At 41.3% G+C, this 19,174-nt stretch overlaps 1 long non-coding RNA gene across 2 annotated transcripts in view; it reads right to left on the bottom strand.

The window, feature by feature from the left end:
- LOC144457528 (uncharacterized) overlaps positions 1-14,173 on the bottom strand; it is a 51,065-nt gene extending 36,892 nt beyond the window's left edge. Inside the window, exons 1-2 of one of the 2 annotated variants that reach the window (XR_013486895.1) lie at positions 13,229-14,141; positions 7,964-8,293 (exon numbers count right to left, since the gene is read on the bottom strand). This is a non-coding gene — a long non-coding RNA (uncharacterized LOC144457528). Of the gene's footprint in view, positions 1-1,352; positions 8,294-13,228 lie in introns of those variants that run through there. The other variant, XR_013486894.1, reaches the window with a different exon arrangement.
- Positions 14,174-19,174: the final 5,001 nt, after the last annotated feature.

The raw sequence follows: 19,174 nt of genomic DNA, 5'->3' as shown, positions 1-19,174 counted from the left end.
GGCACTTGCCTGTTTCACCAACGTGGGTCTCAAGATCTCCCCCTGGTATGCTGAGGTGGAACTTGCTGGGACGTCTCCAATCCTGTACACCTCCCCTTTCTCCAGAGCAAGAAAGGCCTTTCTTGTTAACCCCCCAAGCTTTCTGGGGCACAAGACTACTGTGCCCTGTCTTTTTGCTGGCTCAGAGTTTCTCCTGGGTCGATATTTTCTGGGCTTTTCAGAGGTCAATGAGGGAAGGTGAGAGTGACTTACTTCTTACTCTGCCATCTTTGCTCCCAGAAGTAGAAGGGAGAAGTAGATAAATGCAAGGAATAGCTCATACTTACAGTCCATTTTGATATTTACAAAAGCACTTTACCCACTCAAAAGGGAAATAAGCCTGGCAACAATGAGAAGGATAAGAAAGTAAGAATTTCTATATAACCATTTCCTAACAAGGAACAGGGTCTATACTCTAACCTACCACAATAATTCATCTACCTTTAGTTTATAAATTTTAAAAATTGGAGTCAACTAAAATAGTCTACTACAGTTAACATGTGCAACATATCCTTGAAAGAAATCAGCACAAAAGAACACCTAAATATTTAGAAATAAGTTTACCAACACTTTTTAATCCTAAGAAACATATTCCATGTCAGGGTTCTACCAACACTGTTGACAAAAGCTACCACCATAAAAATATGTATCAAAAAACGTGCTAGCTAAAAAACAGAAAAATTTCCTAAGCTATATCAAATATTCAATATTTATTATGTGTATTTGGCAAATAAATCTTTACTAAGAGCAATAATTTTACCTGCTGAATATGAAATATTCACTAAAATGTCTAATTTCACAATCTGAACAAAAATATGAATTATCACAGAATATGTTACACCTAGTCCAACACCCTTGTTTCACAGATGAGAAAACTGAGGCCCCAAATAGCAGTTGGATAATTTCCTCAAAGTCATATTGTTTGTGAATAAAAAACAGGGACTAGAAGCCAGGTCTGACTCCAGTCTACAAGCACTCTTTCCACTACATTATGATTTCTTACATGAGTGAAATCTAATTCACTCAGACCCAAGAAGGGTGTTTGATCCATATATTTTAAGCAGATATAGGTATGGGGTGTGTGTGTGTATAACGGAAGGACTATCTAACTAAACTGCAAATCCATAGTTCTAAAGTTCAATTCTCTTGAATTTGCTTCCATGCTAGATGTTACAGAAGTACAATTGCTAAGTCTGGTCCCCTGGGTTTCTCTCAGGCTCCCCAATGAAAGCAATATATTTTTCCAAATGGCAGAAGATGATTTCCATCAAATGTGGAGTCAGTTTATGGAGAAATAGAGTCTATAAGCAATATTTTAATTTTTAAAAATGTTTTATTTACACCCCCCAATTACGTATAAAATTTTTTTTAACATTAGTTGTCTTTTTTTAAGTTTTGAGTTCGAAATGCTATCTTTCCTTCCCTCCTCTCTCCCCTGCCTGAAATGGTAAGCAATCTAAGACTAAGACAGACAGACAGACAGACAGACACACACACACACACACACACACACACACACACACATCCAATCATTAAAAGATTTCCATATTGTTTTGTGGAAGAAACCTCGAACAAAAAAAAAAGTGAAAAATATGCTTGGGTTTGTATTCAGACACAATCAGTTCTCTCTCTGGAGGTGCATAGCATCTTTCGTCATGAGACATTTAGAATTTTCTTAGATTATTATATTCCTAAGAATAGTTGTCATTCACTCTGAATACCTAAACAGTTCGCCTTACAATAATACTGTTACTTTGTACAATGTTCTCCTGCTTCTACTAACTTTACTCTGTATCAGTTCATGGGAGTCTCTCCAGGTTTCTCTGAAGTCATCCTTAAGCAATGTTTTTAAACAAAACACAAGAACCCCTGTTATCTCTGGGAGCCTGGCTCAGTACAAAGAAAATCTGAATGCAAATCAAGTCTCTGGCATATTAATCTATATGGAGACCCTTATCAACATGAGTCAACATTAACTCTAAACTAAACCCTAAATACCTAAAATTATGATGAGTAATAAAGGCAAATACCTTAAAGAATATATTCAAGAGACTATTTTGATGACATTATAAATTGACAATTATCTGATCATCTTCAGACTAAATGATTAAAAGATTTCAAACAAAATGGAAAAGTAACTAACACTGTGAAAATGAGGGCATCTTTTCTATAAAGGGTGGAGGAAAAAGATAAAACATAAGGAGGTGACACTCTACTGCTCTCTACTCCCTGACAGGAGAACAAAACATTAAAGTACCCTTTCATGATTATTTTTTGGCCCTAATTCAGAGATAGCCACATCACTATTAAGATCGGATCTGAAACCACAGATTATTATTAGATGATATCCCCAAACTCAAATGGTACATATGCTAGGTTGATGGGGCTAGAAATCAAACATACCACCTGATATTTACATATTACTTTTAATTTTCAAAGCACTTCAGTCATCATCTCATCTGATGCTCACAATAATACTGTGAGGTAGGGAAGGGTTCTGAAGGACACTGTAAATTGAAAAACATCAAGGCGAATCCTAAATTCACATTCAAAAAAATTTTTTTCTCATCATTCAGAAGGTGATACTGTCTATTCTGAGTATAAAATACATACTGTATTAAATGAAATGCCCTATCAAGTAAAAGCCCCATGGGATCTCATCACAAGATGTCCTGAACCCCATGGCCTTGAAGATAATTCAGTTTTTGCCAAGAAAATTATTCATTAATGGTACACACATCTCATATTTTCATTGGAAAGGCACTAAAAAACAAAAACAAAACTTTTAATAGTCAAAAGTAACAGGAATAGCTAATAGTTTTTATGTTGATAAACTCCAACCAACAGCTTCACTGATAATGGGTTACCAAGTTTTTATTTCTTCTAAACTTACCTGTCACAAATTTCAGGGAATCTATCAGTGAGTCCTACTTCTCAGAAATGCAACCAAGCATTAAGATTTAGAGAAAAGGCCTCCTTGTATATTGCACAGTACCCTTAGGAGTTTTTAATCAAATTTCAGGCACTAAACATATTTCTAAACTCTAATACTTTTATCTCCTGGAATGGTCTCCTCTTGCTAGCTTCTATTTATTACATTTTTATCTCCACTTCCATTAGAACCACCTATCTTTTCCCATCCTATTTTCTGGACTATCAAAGAATTAAAACCACTTTAAAAAAAACTTTTAGTGATTAAAAGTGCATCAACTAGTTTCAAATTACCAGCATTTTTTATTTGTAAAATGAGCCACTGAGGGTAAAGGATGCAGGCAGGAAACAAAGAACAGAACAAATATGTCCTCAATGAAAAATTAACAAGCTTACACATACCCTCTTCTCTTACATCTGATGAATATTAACTAAAATTTAAGACCTTAGATTCAAGTAAGTTTTACTTCATATGAAAGTTAATAAAGTATTAAAATCCCAACACAACAAATACATCTAAGAATAATTCTTGTGCTAACCTGTCTCCTGCAGAAAGAAGGTCAGAGGGGCAGCTAGGTGGCTCAGTGGATAGAGTACTGGCCCTGACGTCAGAAGGGCCTGAGTTCAAATCCAGCCTCAGACCAAACACTTGACACTTACTAGCTGTGTGACCCTGGGCAAGTCACTTAAGCCCAATTGCTTTAAAAAAAAAACAAAACAGAATGACGGAAAGTAATCTGACAAAGTGTCCTACTGGTACAGGACAAAGCCTTGAGCTTAGGAATCAAAAGAGTGTCCCTTAGTAGTACCCTCTGCACCTCAAGTCTCTTGATTTTCAAAGAGACTTAGACAAAAAGCCTTTCAAAGTCTCTTTCAACTCTAACTTCAGAGATTCTGCCAATCGACATTTCCTGTCATCTGGGTCAAGCATATTCCAAGGCACAATAAATGATGGACAACGTTGCCATTTGGCCAATCACAATGATATTTCCAAGTTAAGCTATTAAAAACAATGGGAAAGAACATGAGAAAAATAAAACTTTAATGTACTGTTGGTGGAGCTGTGAACTGATTCAACCATTCTGCAGAATAATCTGGAACTATACCCAAAGAGCTATAAAACCATGCATACCCTTTGAATCAACAATACCACTACTAGGTCTGTATTCCAAAAGAGGTAAAAAACAAAAAGAAAAAGGACATATATGTACAAAAATATTTATAGCATCTCTTTTTCTGGGCGTAAAGAATTAGAAGTTGAGGGGGATGCCCATCAATTGAGGAATGGCTGAACAAGTTGTGGTATGTGATTATGATGGAATACTATTGTACTATGCCAAATAATGGAGCAGGATGCTCTCAGAAAAAGCTGGAAAGACTTGCATGGGCTGATGCAAAGGGAAGTGTATTGTGTACGAAGTAACAGCAATATTGTAAGATGATCAGCCATGAATGACTCAGCAATACAATGATCCAAGACAACTCTGAAGAACTTAGGATAAAAAATGCTATCCATCCCTAGAGAAAGAACTGATGGTGTCTAAATACAGATTGAAGCATATTTTTTTTAAACTTTATTTTTCTTGAGATTTTTCCTTCTCTATGTTTTTTTCACAACATGACTAACATTTTTGCATGAATATTTGCATGAACACACATGTATAACCTATATCAAACTGCTTGCCTTCTCAATGGGGTAAGGGAGGGAGAGGGAGAGAGGAAGGAAGAGAATTTGAAACTCAAAGTTTTAAACACTAATGTTAAAAACTGTTTTTACACGTAACTTCGGAAAACTAATATACTAAATAAAAGCTTAAAAATAAAAAAATGAGAAAGTTAACATCTATCTTGTACTCCTTTTGCAAAAAGCATCAACAGAAGATAAACTTCTCTGCAGATGGTTTATTCCATGGGTTGGGAACCTCTAGATCCTCAAGTGCAGCCCCTTGAAACCATACATCACAGAACAAATCATTTTGTTCTGTGACGTTTGGATTCAGTCAAAGGGCTGAACTTGAAAATCTAGAGGGCCACATGAGGCCTCAAGGCTACAGGTTCCCCACCCCTGGTTTATTCCAAAAAAACAAATGTCTATATCAACAACTCATATCCATAAAGAACCTTTTAACATTTTACTACCTCAGGTAGTTTGGTTTTTATCATTTTTGGTGAACATTCTAAAAGTGTGGTGGAGCAGAAGAGGCACTGGATTTGGAGTCAGAGGACCTGGGTTCAAATTCCATCTCTGCTGTTTACTGTGTGACTCTGGACAATTCACTCTAACTGGGCCTCAGTTACTAATATATGTCATGGTCCTCTTCCAGAATGAAGGACAAACAACAACTACTATATAAAATGAGAGAGTTGGCTGACATGCTCTTTAAAGATCCCTTCCAATACAAACTGAAGAAATAAATTAGCTAAAAGCTAAGCCCTCTGCTTTTGTTTTCAGTTATCAAGTTTATGTCATTTAGTTTTAATTTTCATTACCATTAAACTTGGGGCAAAAGAAGAATTAAAGTGAAAGGATGAGTTAAGCAGCAAGATAATAGTCACTAGCCAATCACATGGTTCAGATTTAGTCCCTCATTTCAGGAGAATTTACTACCTACACATAAAAAAAGACAACAGACATAAGTCCCACTTTCTTCATCTATCCCTCTCTCTTTCCAGCACTCTCAGAGATCCTGGCTCGCCTCATAAAACACAGCATCCATGGCCACTGTTGTCTTAATTCCATGGCACACTGGTTCTGGACAGAGGAACACTTCTTGTGCCTTCAAGATTTTCCCTTTGCCCCCAACACTCAGCAAGGCTTCCTCCTCTGAGGCTCATCTTCCCCTGATTTCTCACCCAATCAGGAATCTAAGAGTAATTTATCAGCTAGAGATCCAGCCTTAACTGTCACATCTGACCACCTTTCCTCCATCTTCATACTTACTGACTCTTCTGTGGCATCTGAGGCTGTTGACCACCCTTTTCCTCCTCATTTTAGTGACACTGCCATGCCCTGGTTATCCTCCTGCCTCTCTGAATGTACCTTCACAGTCACCAACATATGACCCCTAAGTGTGGCTGTGACCCCATGGCCCTATTCAGGGCCATCTATTCTCTCTTTACAATCTTTCACCGGTTGACCTGATTAATTCTTAAGGGTTCAATTATCATCCCTGTGTAGATAACTGGGCAGCTAGGTGGTGCACCAGAAAGAGTGCCAGGCCTAGACTCAGGAGGACCCGAGTTCAAAACAAACCTAAACCACTTCCTAGTTGTGTAACCCTGGGCAAGTCATTTAACCTTGTTTGCCTCATCTATTAAATCAGCTAGAGAAGGAAATGGCAAACCACTCCAGTATCCCGGCCAAGAAAATCCCAAATAGAGTTAAGTCATGAAGTCTCAGAAACAACTGAAACAACAATAATAAATGTAGGCAACTCCCAAATCTCTATATCCTGTCCTAGTATTTCCTAAGTTCCAGTCACCCATCTCCAACTGCCCACTGCACATTCTAAACCAGATGATCCACCGATATCTCAAATTCAAAAGGTACCATGGGCACTGTCCTTGACTCCTTACTCTTCTCATCCCATACATCCAATCATTTGCCAAATCTTGTCCATTGTCATCCCATGATCTCTCATAGTCATCCTCTTCTCTCTTCTCTCCTGCCCATCTCCCTAATTCAGGTCCTCAACATTTCTCACCTGGTCTGTCTCAAAGGACCTTCTAAATGACCTCCTTCATCAAGTCTTTTTTTTTGCTCCAATCCATCCTCTACATAGCTGCTGAGATGATTTTCTTAAAGTACACATCTAACTATGTCACTCCTCTATTCTCTGACTTCAGTGGCTCCCTATTGCCTGTAGGAGGAGATGAAAATGCCCACTTGTCTTTGAAAGTCCTGTGTACAACCGAGCTCCTGCCTTTCCCTCCTAGCCTCCCATTACTACACTCTACAATCCACTCAAACTGGCCTTCCCACTGTTCCTCACATACAACATGCCATTCAACTGGCTCTCCCCATGCCTGGAAGGATCACTCTCCTCACCTCTGGCTTTTAGAACCTTTTGTTTCTTTCAGTGCTCTGCTAAACAACATGTTCTGCTTGAAGCTTTTCCCGATTCCCCAGTTCACAGTGCTGTTTCTTCAAAATTATGTCATCTATACTTGTAAACTTCTTATGCTATGTGCCTTTGCCAATGAGTAAGCCCCTTTGCGAGCTGCAGTGGTTTCATTTTTATCTTTGTATTTTACTCCACAGCAATGCCTAGCACATTCTAGGGACCTGATAAATGCTTGCTGATTACTTATAGGAGTATATTTTCCTTGCAAAATCCTTAACAGAGGAAGATATTAATATTCCCCCAAGACAAATTTCCTGGGTTGAACCTTAAGACTCATTTCTATTCTTCTGTGTCAAAGACTGAAACCTTGATATAATATAATAGACGATGTAAGAATTTAACTGAAATAAGCCTAATTTGGTAAGAAGAAAGTAATTCAAATTTGATGGTCTTGGAGAACTTTTAACACTACAGGAAACTGAATCTAAGCTAAAATGTCAATAATGCACTTCTGAATTATAAAAACAGTATTCTATTAAATACCAAGGAATAGAGTTAAGATTAACTTGAAAAGGTTAAACTGCAAAGCCATCAAATTTTTTGTCTCAAACTGGCAAATCTGAAGGCTGAGTACTGTTCTCTTTCACCTTGCTTAGATTCACCAGCTATCAGTGATGTGTTAGACTAGGTACAGTTGGGAAAGACATCACACTGTGCTTGCATCAGGCAGGACAGCACCTAAAAGTCACAACTGTCACTTCATATAAACAAACATCAATCATATTAAAAAAAATAGCAATACACCAGTCAGTAACTGAAGTGAAATTCTGTTACTAACAGCCCTAGATACACATAAGCCTAACTAGTCACACAGATTTGGTTTTCTATTCCTGGGATGCTAAGACAGAATAAAACTAGCTGCTACACACCTTCTGAGAGGATAGCTGCTTTCAAACGGAGCAACAACTCTGCTAACCTCCTGACATCACTGACCAACTGCTTGATGTATTCCAGATCAATAATGGGGCTGTTACAGCAATTTGGGTTGGAATTTGTGCTGCTCAAAGAGTTGCTCTTGGTACAGTGCCCCATTCCCCAGTTTCCAGGATAAGGAAGAGCAACAAGATTTCATAGAGAGAATCAGGCAAATGATAAACAGTGTTTGTTGTTTCCATCATTCTGCTGCATAATCCCAATTGTTGCAGTGCTTCTGAAATCCTTTCAGCTAATGTCCGTCTGGTAACAGAAAACCGGAAATCCTTAAAGAGAAAAGAAGACAATTACTAGGTATAATGTGTACATGGAAACATAATAAATGCTATTTAAGTTTCAGCATTTTATTTCTGAAAACAAGAAAATATTTTGGGAGAAGGAATGGTTGCCTTTCAGGGCATCACCTCAAGCCTCAATGATGACCTTTAAAGTGACCCTATTTTTTCCATAATATCTATCTGTAAGTAATCAATTTGTTTAAATTGCTCTTAAACATTTTTATCTTTAGCCTATACAACTTCGGGGGGATAGAAAGTTTTCTAAGTTTATCTACAGTAAAATGTGTTTATCCCAAAGTTTACCCCCTTTAGAGCCAAGGAATGCCCTTAAATCTGCTATTGCCTAAATTGGTGAGTGTATCCATGTTCACCCCATGTTGCCCAAATAAAAAATATATCACATTCCTCCCTTCAGATTTCATCTTTCCAAAATGAAGAGTCTTTATTTTGGATCTATATTATAAAATGAAAATCATGCAAAATTGTTCCAATGAAATTTATCTAAATTTTATGGGAGCATTAATTTGCTTAAAATAGTTTTCTCCATCAAAATCATTATTAACTCTCACACTTAGACCACAGGATAACAATCTCGGATATGCTTACTGGGAAACAGAAATGCCCCTAAAGAGAACAAAAATGAGAAAAGCAACCAGAGTTGGACCAGTAAACAGACAAGAGATTCATGCTAGAGGCAACACAAGTTTGAGGGTGTTGAGGGACTGATATATACAAAGTGGCTGAAAAAGAAGGTACCAAAAACATGAGAAAAATCTCACGCTTTATTAATATCCAAAAAAGGCAACTGAGAGCACAGTAATAACAATGGATCTCTACGCAAACTTTCCTTTTGTGTACAACATCTTTCTATTGATCTCTACCTGAACCAAGGCCATTGTAGCATTGGCCATCATCCTCATTCTCATTCTAGAGCTATGATGCTGGGCTGTTTACCAGTTCAGTCACTTGCTAGCCATTTCTAAACTAGGAATACTCAAATCCTACTCTCAGCTTTTAGGCTCTCTTTATGGGTTGGCTTCCCTCCATTAAAAGGTAAACTCCTCGAGTACAGGATTGCCTGCCTTGTCTGTATTTTTATCTCCAGCATTTAGCACAGTTCTAAGTAAGGAAGTTTTACCATTCATTCATCAAAATGACTGAAAGTTCCTTGAAAGAAAATAATGCTATTTAAAGGCTCCCAGATAATAAACATTGGGCAAGGAATAAAACTGGGAGAGATATGCTCATGAAAGCTATTTCTCACTCTGATGTAGATAATACAACACAGACCCCAAACTGAAAAGGGAATTGGACCTAATCCTCTTTCCTCCACCCTATGTAACTCCATCAGTTGCCAAATCTTGTTCCTATCACATCTCTATGGCCTAACCTCCCCTTCTCACCACTCTAGGTCAAGTTCTCATCACCTCTCACCTCCTCTTTGGTCCTTCTGCCTCAACTCTCTCCTCACTCTAATCCATCTTCCACACAGCCACCAAAGTGATTTTCCTAAAGCTCAGGTCTACCATGTCACTCCTCTACTCCAAGCCAAGATGACCTTCTGATTGTTGCTCAAACAGCCCTCCATTTCTGGTGCTTTTGCACTGCCTGTTCCCCAGGCCTGAAATATGCTCCCACCTTACCTCCACCTCTTGAAAGCCCTGCCTTCCTTCAAAGCTCTGCTCAAGTGCCACCTTCGACATGAGGTCTTTTCTGATGCCCTCAATGGTAGTGCCCTCCTTCCCTAAACTACCTTGGATTCATTCTGTCCATATCCTATAAATACTCATATATGTATAGGTTGTCTCCCCCATTAGAATAGAATCTCCTTGAGGGCAGGGACCATTTCATTTTTCTCTTTCTATCCCTTGGGCTTAGGATAACACCTGGCGCAGAGCAGGACTTACTCACTAGGGTCACTGTTACTAATGTCAGATATGGTCTTCAATCCAGCTTTCTCCTGGCACCTGGCCTTAACAGCAAACTAAGATGAAGACTGAAAAACTTGGGACTTGATATACTTTTCTATATGAATATTCATACCGGTGCAGTTTCTTAACTGAAAATTGAGTTTCCACAGGAAATTACAATTATAAAAATATTTCCACGTTAAACCGGTACATAATTTTATTCTGACTCTTCTATCACTTCAAAGTATTTGTAAATTATATAAATTACATAAAATTCTATTAAAAAATACAGAAATGGGGGCAGGTAGGTGGCGCAGTGGATAGAGCACCGGCCCTGAAGTCAGGAGGACCTGAGTTCAAATCCAGCCTCAGACCAAACACTTGACACTTACTAGCTGTGTGACCCTGGGCAAGTCACTTAACCCCAATTGCCTAAAAAAAAATACAGAAATGGTAGCCAGCACTTTCACAGCTTGAACTGTGCAGATAACAAAAAATATTTGTGCAACTCTCCCCAAATTTGAATGGAACCCTTTTCAACCCCTATCCCCCATAGCTAACCAAAATATTACTACTGCCTTTTCTGTAATATTTTAACTTCTAAATCAAACATCTGTTACTTCTCTATTTACATGCTGTCTCCCTCATTAGAACTCATGCTCCTAGAGAGCTGAGACTGTTTTTGCCTTTCTTGGTAGCCCCAGTTTAGCAAAGTACCTGGGCACAGAATTAAGTGCTTCCTAAATGTTTGTTGATTGATTGAATGTAGTACAGATGCAAAAATGCCTTATTATAGAACTGCAATCGTAGGATTTTAAGCTACAAGAGACTTCAGCCCAGCCTACTCACTCTCTCAGAGGAGAAAACTATGGTGGGGCCAGGAGAGACCGACTTAACCAAGGTCACTCAAACAGAGAGTAGTTGCAGAAAGCCAAGGTTTGAACCTAGGCCCTCAGAGTCCAAATCCAGTGCTCTGGACACTACACTAGGCTCTATGATCCAATGATCCAAATCCCAATTTTGATACTAACAGTATAACAGTTTATGTAAATCACTTAAACCCCTCAGTGCCCCACCTTCACCCCCCAGTAAAACTAAGTAGACAGTCTCAAGTCCTTTTCAGCTCTGATCCTTTCCTACAGCTGTCTAGCTATGGCTTGGGTCACAGTATTTCTACCCTTCAACCCCCCCCAAAAAAAAACCCACCTAACCCCAGGCACTTTAGGATGGAATTATTTCCAATTTAAGAAATGCACTGTTTAACCGAAGTTGTAAAATGGCCCTATATCGACATCTCTACACTTCCATCTCAATATTTCTTCCTCAGGAAAAAAAACAAGGAAAACAATGTGCCTGTTATTTCAGAAATCTCTTTCAGCACATTTTTGCGACGAGGTAGGGGATTCTTACTACATGAGATACGCAAGATAGTCTTAAAAGTCTTTTTGGGGAAGGCCCATCTCTAGCTGTCTTTCTCCCCCCCCCACTTCCTCCCAAACATAAAATAATCCAAAATGCACAGCCCCAGAACGTTGAGGTCCAGGGTAGGAGGCACGCCAAAGTGACTTTTCAGTTCACCATGACCAAACCGGCTCTTCGAAAACGATTTTCAAAGCAGACTAGGGCTCTCCCGTGCCCCGCCACCCACCACTCCCGGCAGGGCCCCGGGAGCTGCTCACGTTTTTCCCGGGAGGAAGTTTCTGGGCCCCGCCCCACGACTCCCCCTAATTCGGAATCTCTCTAATTTCTAACAAGCGGGCCGGTGGGTGGGTGGGCGGCCAGGGGCTCCCGCCTCACTCACAACCGCCGCCAAGCTGCGAAAGAACTCATTGTGCAGCCCAGAAAGGAAGCGGAGCTGGGAGAGCAGCAAACGGGCTTCAGGAAACACAAACAGGAGGACCCGGGGGTGGGGGGGTGGGCAGAAAGAGGGGGACAGGGAAGAAGTTGGAAAGGAAGGGGCAGAGGAAGGAAAGAAAGGAGAAGGGAGGGAGAGAGAAACGGAAGAAAGAGGAAAGTAGGAAGGAAGGTGTGTAAGGGAGAAGGAAGGAAGGAAGGAGGAAGGAAGAGACGGAAAAGGGAAAGAAGAAAGGAAGAAGGGGGAGCGGAAGAAAGGAGGAAAGGAGGGGGAGAAGCAAGGAGAAAAGAAAGGGGAAGGAAAGGATGGGAAGAAAGGGACGTGAGGAGGAAGGAAGAAAGGAAAGGGTAAAAGAGAGAAAGGAGGAAGAAAGGAAGGAGGGGAAAAAAGGAAAAGGGAGGGAAGGAGAGAAAAGAAAAAGTAAGGAAAGGAGAGAAAGGGGAGGAAAGGAGGGAGAAGGGAGAGAAAGGGAGGAAGGAAAGGGGTGCTGCAGAAGCCGCTCCCGCCCCAGGCTGGACAGGTAACAGGACGGCCCCCGGGGCTGGAGCAGGGGTTCCAGGTCACTTCCACATCCAGAAAACGCACGAGGAAAGATAAGCAGGGGCGCACGAGGCTCCGCAGTCATCCGTTAGGTTTGTCCGACGGAGTCCTGCCAAAGCCCCTCAGTCCCTTTTCCCCATCCCCCCCACCCCAAATCCCGCAACGGGCGCCGGGGCCCCGACTTCTCGTCCCGGACCAAAGAGGGCCGGAGAAGCGGCGGGCAGGAGACACTCCCGGCCTAGGGTCCCGGAGACTCCCGGGGTAGGGAGACCGCCCAGCCTCGGGCCCAGAAGGTTGAGGCTGAGGGAGGAGAGGGCGGGCGGCTGTGCCCGGAGCGGCGGCCGATGTCGCCTCCGCGGTGTCCCGCACCGGCTGCCCCGTCCCGTCCCGGGAAGCTCCGCACGGGGCCGAGCCGAGGACGACCACCCCGGGACGAGCTCCCAAAGGATTCCGCGGAGGTACGCACAGCTAACCCCCCGGCCGAGACCCTCGCTCAGCCAGGGACCCCGAGCCTGGGGGATAGGAGCTGAGAAGAAGGGGCTGGATGGGGCCCGCTCCCGGCGCGCCTCCACCTCCCCCACAGCCGCAGCGGGGGAAGGTCGACCCGGCGACACTCACCGCTGGAGCGGCGTGTTCGCCAGGCGAACATCGAGATCCTCTGGGGTCGTGGATGTGTCCGGTAGCCCACCGCCCACGGAGGAGAGTCCGCTCTCCCTGAGCATCTGTAGCCGTTACCGCCGCCTCCACAACCGACTGAGGAGGCTGTCCTGGCTCCCCGCCCCCATCGAGCCTCCCGCTTGGCACGTGGTCCGCCCGTAGGGCCTGCCGATTGGCTGGACCCAGAAAGGGGCGGGATTTGGACTTCCCACAGTAACAGGTGGAGGGAGGGGCAGCTTGAGTGTTGGGAACTCCAGCTTCTCAGCAAGTTCACTTAGAGCCCGGGAGGAAGCCCATGCTGAAGACTTTGAACAGGTTTAGAAATGGACTTAATGTATCTGGTTGTGAAGTATTCCGTATGGTCTGCAGGAGCGTCCTAGCAGAGCCTGTGGTTTGTAGCAGACAGGGGAACCAACCAGCCTACAGCCAGATCTCAGCCTGGACTCCTTAAGTGGCCTTCTGCTGTTATGGTCCTGGGGCTGAGTACTTCCTGGTAAAAATGTTTCCCACCAGTTATTGATTAGTCAAAATGTTGGGGAGAACCAGCTAGGTCATTGGAAGGACTGTGTTAGCCTTCACTGTGCCTCTGCACTGGAGGAAGCCTTTGCTGGTCCTCCTTGGTCCGTACTCCCATCTTCTAGTGTGACTCCTCAAACTCCCTTGCATTTAACTACTCTCTGTGTAGAAATGGATATCAATCAGGGGTTCTTAACCACTAGTCCCCGAAGTTTATTTTTAAACATTTTGATAACTATTTCAGTATATAGGGGGCAAAGTGGATAGACTGCCGGTCCTGATGCCAGGAAGACTCATCTTCGTGAGTTTAAATTTAGCCCCAAACACTCTGGTTGGTTTTTCTTCACTCTGGAAGAAGAACAAAATGACATCACTATGTTGGAGTCAAGATACAGTGTGACCGGCTATGGCTGATCAGACCAATAGGAGGTGGGAAAGCTCTACCATAGGGCACAAATAATTCATATGAACATCTAGAGCGGAGATATGTCCAAATTTTTATATTTAATGTTCTTTTGAGCTACTAAAATTCTGCTTAACTCATAGATCACAGTACCTTCTTTGATGTAGATACGCCATGCTAGGTAGTTGTTTGCCAGTGTCTCCTATGGCATGCAAGCCATTCCAAAGTTCTTCAGAGAGACCTAGAGAGTACCCTTGTATATAGCTTCTTCTGACCATCATGTGAGCACCTGACTTGTATGAATTCTCCATAAAGTAGTCTTTTAAGCAAACATAAATTTGGCATTTAGCCATCATGGCCAACCCATTGGAATTGCACTCTCTGCAGTAGAGTTTGAATGTGTGGCAATTTAGCTTGAGAAGGGACCTCAGTGTCCAGTATCTTTTCTTGCCAGGTGATCTTCAGAATCTTCCTAAGACAATTCAAATGGAAGCTTTCCTAGCATGGCCTGGTATACTCTCAAAAGTTTCATAGATATACAACAATGAGGTCAGCATCCATAAAGTTGTATTGCATTTAAATAACAGAAGACAGTGTTGGTGATGAGGTCATGAGATGCACACATCTTATATAATTGACCATTGCTATTGCTATTTTGAACCCTATTCTTTCCAAGGACTCCCTGACATGTCTACTCTTGCATTAAAGTCACTAAGAATTATAAGCTTGTCCTCTTTTGATGAGGGTCTCCAGGTCTTCATAACATTTTTCTTTGACATCATCAGGGTTTGTCATGGTGGAAACATAGGCACTGATGATGGTGGCATAGCGCTTTACAAGTGGAAATCACATTGTCATGAGTCTGCTATTCACTCCTTTTGGTAGGCATGCAAGTTTGTTGGTTAGGTTAGTTTTGATAGTAAAATCTATGCCAGCTTCACGTCTCTCCCCATCACTTCATCTACTCTAGGATAAATGTCTATCTAGCTCCAAGGTTGGTAATCTGGCCTTCATTTGCCAGCCTTGTTTCATGGAGGGCTACTATTTGGATGCAATATCTGCTGAGTTCTGTTGCAACCAAGAGCTGTTCATCTTTCAGGTCTACTAGATTTCTAGTTGTCTATAAGTATGTGCACATCCCACATACTAATACTGAGTATAATCATCTTCAAAAAACTTTTTGCACATTTTTTTAGTCTTGAGTGCACAGTGGGATTCCCACCTGCTGTGGTAAGTAGGCCAGTGTTGGGTGAAACAGACAATTTTTAGGGCACCTTTTCTAGCCCCTTCTTCACACCAGGAGATGAACAGTGTGGTCCTTCAAAAAAGCTGCTCAGACTCCCTGGGGGCTGCTGAATCCTGTTTTCATCCACCCATTTTGCTGGGGGAAATCCTCACATGCTTGAGGTATACATTCCTCTATCTCACTGAAGGATTTGAGACCCCTGTGTTGTTACCTTTAACCTGGTTTAGCCTGTCTGCTGAAATGGTTTACCACAGTGTGACCACTGTGCATGCTACAGCTTCTTAGAGCCAGAGTGAATCAGGTGGTCACCAAAGATGGAATGTAGCCCTGAAAAAGGCTTAACAGCCCTCACACAAGAGGTACTAGTCTTCCCCAAATATACCCTGTTCTCCCCTTGGATACTTATTGGTTATGTGACTTGGGAAAGTCACTTAACCATGTTTGCTTCAGTTTCAAATGAGCTAGAGAAGTGGCAAACCACTCAAGTATCTTGGCCGAGAAAACCCCAGATGAGGTCATGAAGACCTGGACACAAATGAAAATGACTGAACAACAACAATTTCAACATAATTGGTTTTCTTTTATAATTCCTTGTATGTTGCATTTAAAAACATATTCTGGGAAGCAGTCTATTGGCTTCACCCAATCACCAATGGGGTCCATGCCATAAAAAAGGTAAGAACCCTAATACTGATATAGATATACAACCACTGGCATAGATAAAGTTTGTATTAACTTGACACTTATTCTGTATATTGTTTTTACATGCACTGGTTTCCCTTATTAGAATGTAGGCTCCTCATGAGTAGAAGTTGCTTCATTCTTTGTACTTGTATGCCTAGCACATAGGAGGTGTTTGATAAAAAGTCATTGGTTATTATTGATTGATTGAATAAATACATGTTGATCTACTGAGAAGTTCTTCTAGGGTAGGAAAGATCATAGCAACAGCAGTACAGAGCTGGGAGAGACCTCACCTCTTCATTTTAAAAATAAGGAGACTGAGGCCCAGGGAGGCTAGATGATTTGCTTAAGGTCACACACAGATCACAGGATCATCCATTCAGAGTTCAAAGAGACCAGGGAGGCCAGCTAGTCCAACCCCTACATTTTACAGATTAGAAACTGAGGCCAAGAAAAATTAAATGACTTGACCAGTCACACCCTAGCTGGTTGTATATTGTGCCCCTCCCACCTTAGATTGATTTCCAAGGGAGAAGGGACTGTGTTTTTTACTTTATATCCCCAGACCTTACCACAGTGCCTTGGACACAGTTAACATTTAATAATTTCTTATTGACTGACTAAATGATTGTGAGAGAGTCCTGTAGATTTAGAAGACTGCTATGTTACTGGCTTGAATCACAGTCACCACAGGGACAGAGCCCTAGGGGCGCCTAGTCAAGCAGCTTACTAACAGCCCAGTTATAGGGAATGCTGCAGCAGCAGAAGTGGGTTGACTTTCCAAGGTGCCCCCAGGCCACTGACAGGTACCACAACTGGAAATTGTGTCTTTCCTGTCAGTGTCTGCGCTATAAGACACTTTATCTTACCTCTCAGCTGGTGACAGCTTTGCTCAACTTGACCCAGAACCAAGAGTCCCTTTCTCGAGAAGGGAAATTCCTGAAAAAGAAGGGTAGAAAATGAAAAAGAGGTCAAAGGCAGATCTCCCCCCCCATATTTCTCCCTCTCATTACAGCCACCCCTGACCTCACCACTGGAGCATTTAGAGAAAACTGATGAAAAGAATGACAGGGCATAATCAAAACAAAAACTCCAGCTTCCAGGGCAGACAAAATGGATGCAATTGAGAGACAAGGAGTCAATTCAGACCAAATGCTGGAACTTAATATGAAAGACATTTCATGTACCCAGGAACTCTGTGTTGTCCTGACGAGAGAACATGGGGGAAAAATACAACAGAAGCAAAAGATCCCTAAAATAATTACCAAGATGTGACATTACTATATTTCTAATGGGAGGCATTTTTAAATAGTTGATAGTTTATTGAATCTGGAGTCAGAAAGAACTGGATTCAAATCTTGCCTCTAGTAAGACACACATTTTCAGACATAGCCAATACAGGGGGTTATTTTGCTTGGTTGCAAGGGAGGATTGTTTTCTTTTTGTTTTTTTTTCAATTTGTAAGTGGTAGCCAATTTTAAGGGGCAGCTAAGTGGCACTGTGGATAGAGCTCTGGTCTTGGAGTCAGGAGGACCTAAGTTCAAATATAGCGTCAGACACTAGCTGTGTGACCCTGGGCAAGTCACTTAACCCTGACTGCCTCACCAAAAGGAGCCAAAAAAAACCCCCAAACAATTGTGAGTGCCAGGAGAGATGAGGGTAAATGATAGTGCATAAAAATAAGAGCATTAGTGAAGCATTTTTTTAAAGTGCACAAAACAGAAGTAAATTCAGAAAGAAACTTAAGTGGAAAAGCTTTGGAACTAATATACTGAATGTCATATTTTTTAAAAAAAACCTGTTCATAATGGACATTCATAGTCTCCCGTACTTTGCACTATTCTTTGTAAAGGTAACTATGCATATTTGTTAGTGTTTTCAAAGTTCAGAATAACATTTGCTTATGTGTAAAAAGCAGATTATAATACCCATAGTGTCTCCTTTGAAGGGCTGTTTGCAAACTTTAAGATTTTATATAAATATCTGTTATTCGTACTACTAATAAAACTGGGCTTACTTCAAGGTATCCATTTCTAAACCCAAAGGTGTTAGAGTTGTTTTTGCTTTTGTTTTTGTTTTTTTGGTTAAGTTTGCCTGAAACATGGTTGCCAAGCTAACTTCCAAATCCACAGTTCATTATGATACCACCTCAGAGCAGGGAAAGCCATTCTGATGGCATGCTGTTAAAAGATTTATGCAAAAAACAGCATCAGGCTGTAAAAAAAGATGATCTCTGTTCAGCCACCTAAGTACACAGGAGAAAGAATCAAAGAGTTTCAGTAATGGAGTCTTCCATTGTGCTCTGTGAAACTTGAATATTGAAATAAACCTGACAGTATTTGTCCTAAGAAAAGCACTAGAGCTAAAATGCTGCTAAACAAACAAACAAACAAACAAAAACCAAACAAACTATTGCACATGAACCACAGAATCAGCTCTGGAAGATTTGAAAAGGAAAGTTTATCATCTACTGCTTCATGATCAAAATTAAGCTGTATGACAAAATGGCTCTCATTCATTAATACTTCTTATATCCAACTAGCTATTATCATGCCAAGTTCAATTGTTTCATCAAAACACTACTTAATTTTGGCATGTAATTGGGGGAAAAAATAAGATACTATTTAAAAAAACTTCACTTACAAGAACTTGGAATCCTTATGGAATCTCTTAAACTGTTTACCTCCCTCCTTAAGGTGGTAGGTTAAACACTTTCTGTCAGTGATTTTCTTTCCTCTTTTCTACATAAAATACTGAAGAAGCAAGAAAGCAAATGAGAATGTCATGGAATTTTTAGAGCTGGATGGGAACTCAGCCACCCCCCTTCATTTGATAGATGAAGATTCCTCAAACTCAGCTAAGGAGGCACAGTACATAGAGTGTTGGACTTGAAGTCAGGAAGACCCGAGTTCAAATTCTGACTCAGACCTTTAGGTGACTCAGACCTTGGGGGCAAGTCACCTAACATCTCTGTGCCACCTAACATTTCCTCACCTGTCATAGCAACTATCTCACAGGGTCATTGTGAGGATCAAATGAGATTACATAGGTAAGATGC

The sequence above is a fragment of the Phascolarctos cinereus genome, unplaced genomic scaffold (assembly GCF_003287225.1).
Source record: "Phascolarctos cinereus isolate Bilbo 61053 unplaced genomic scaffold, phaCin_HiC Scaffold_5;HRSCAF=322, whole genome shotgun sequence".
In the NCBI taxonomy this organism is placed as follows: domain Eukaryota; kingdom Metazoa; phylum Chordata; class Mammalia; order Diprotodontia; family Phascolarctidae; genus Phascolarctos; species Phascolarctos cinereus.
The sequence above is the reverse complement of the archived record's forward strand: the minus strand, read 5'-3'. Positions and strand labels throughout refer to the sequence as shown.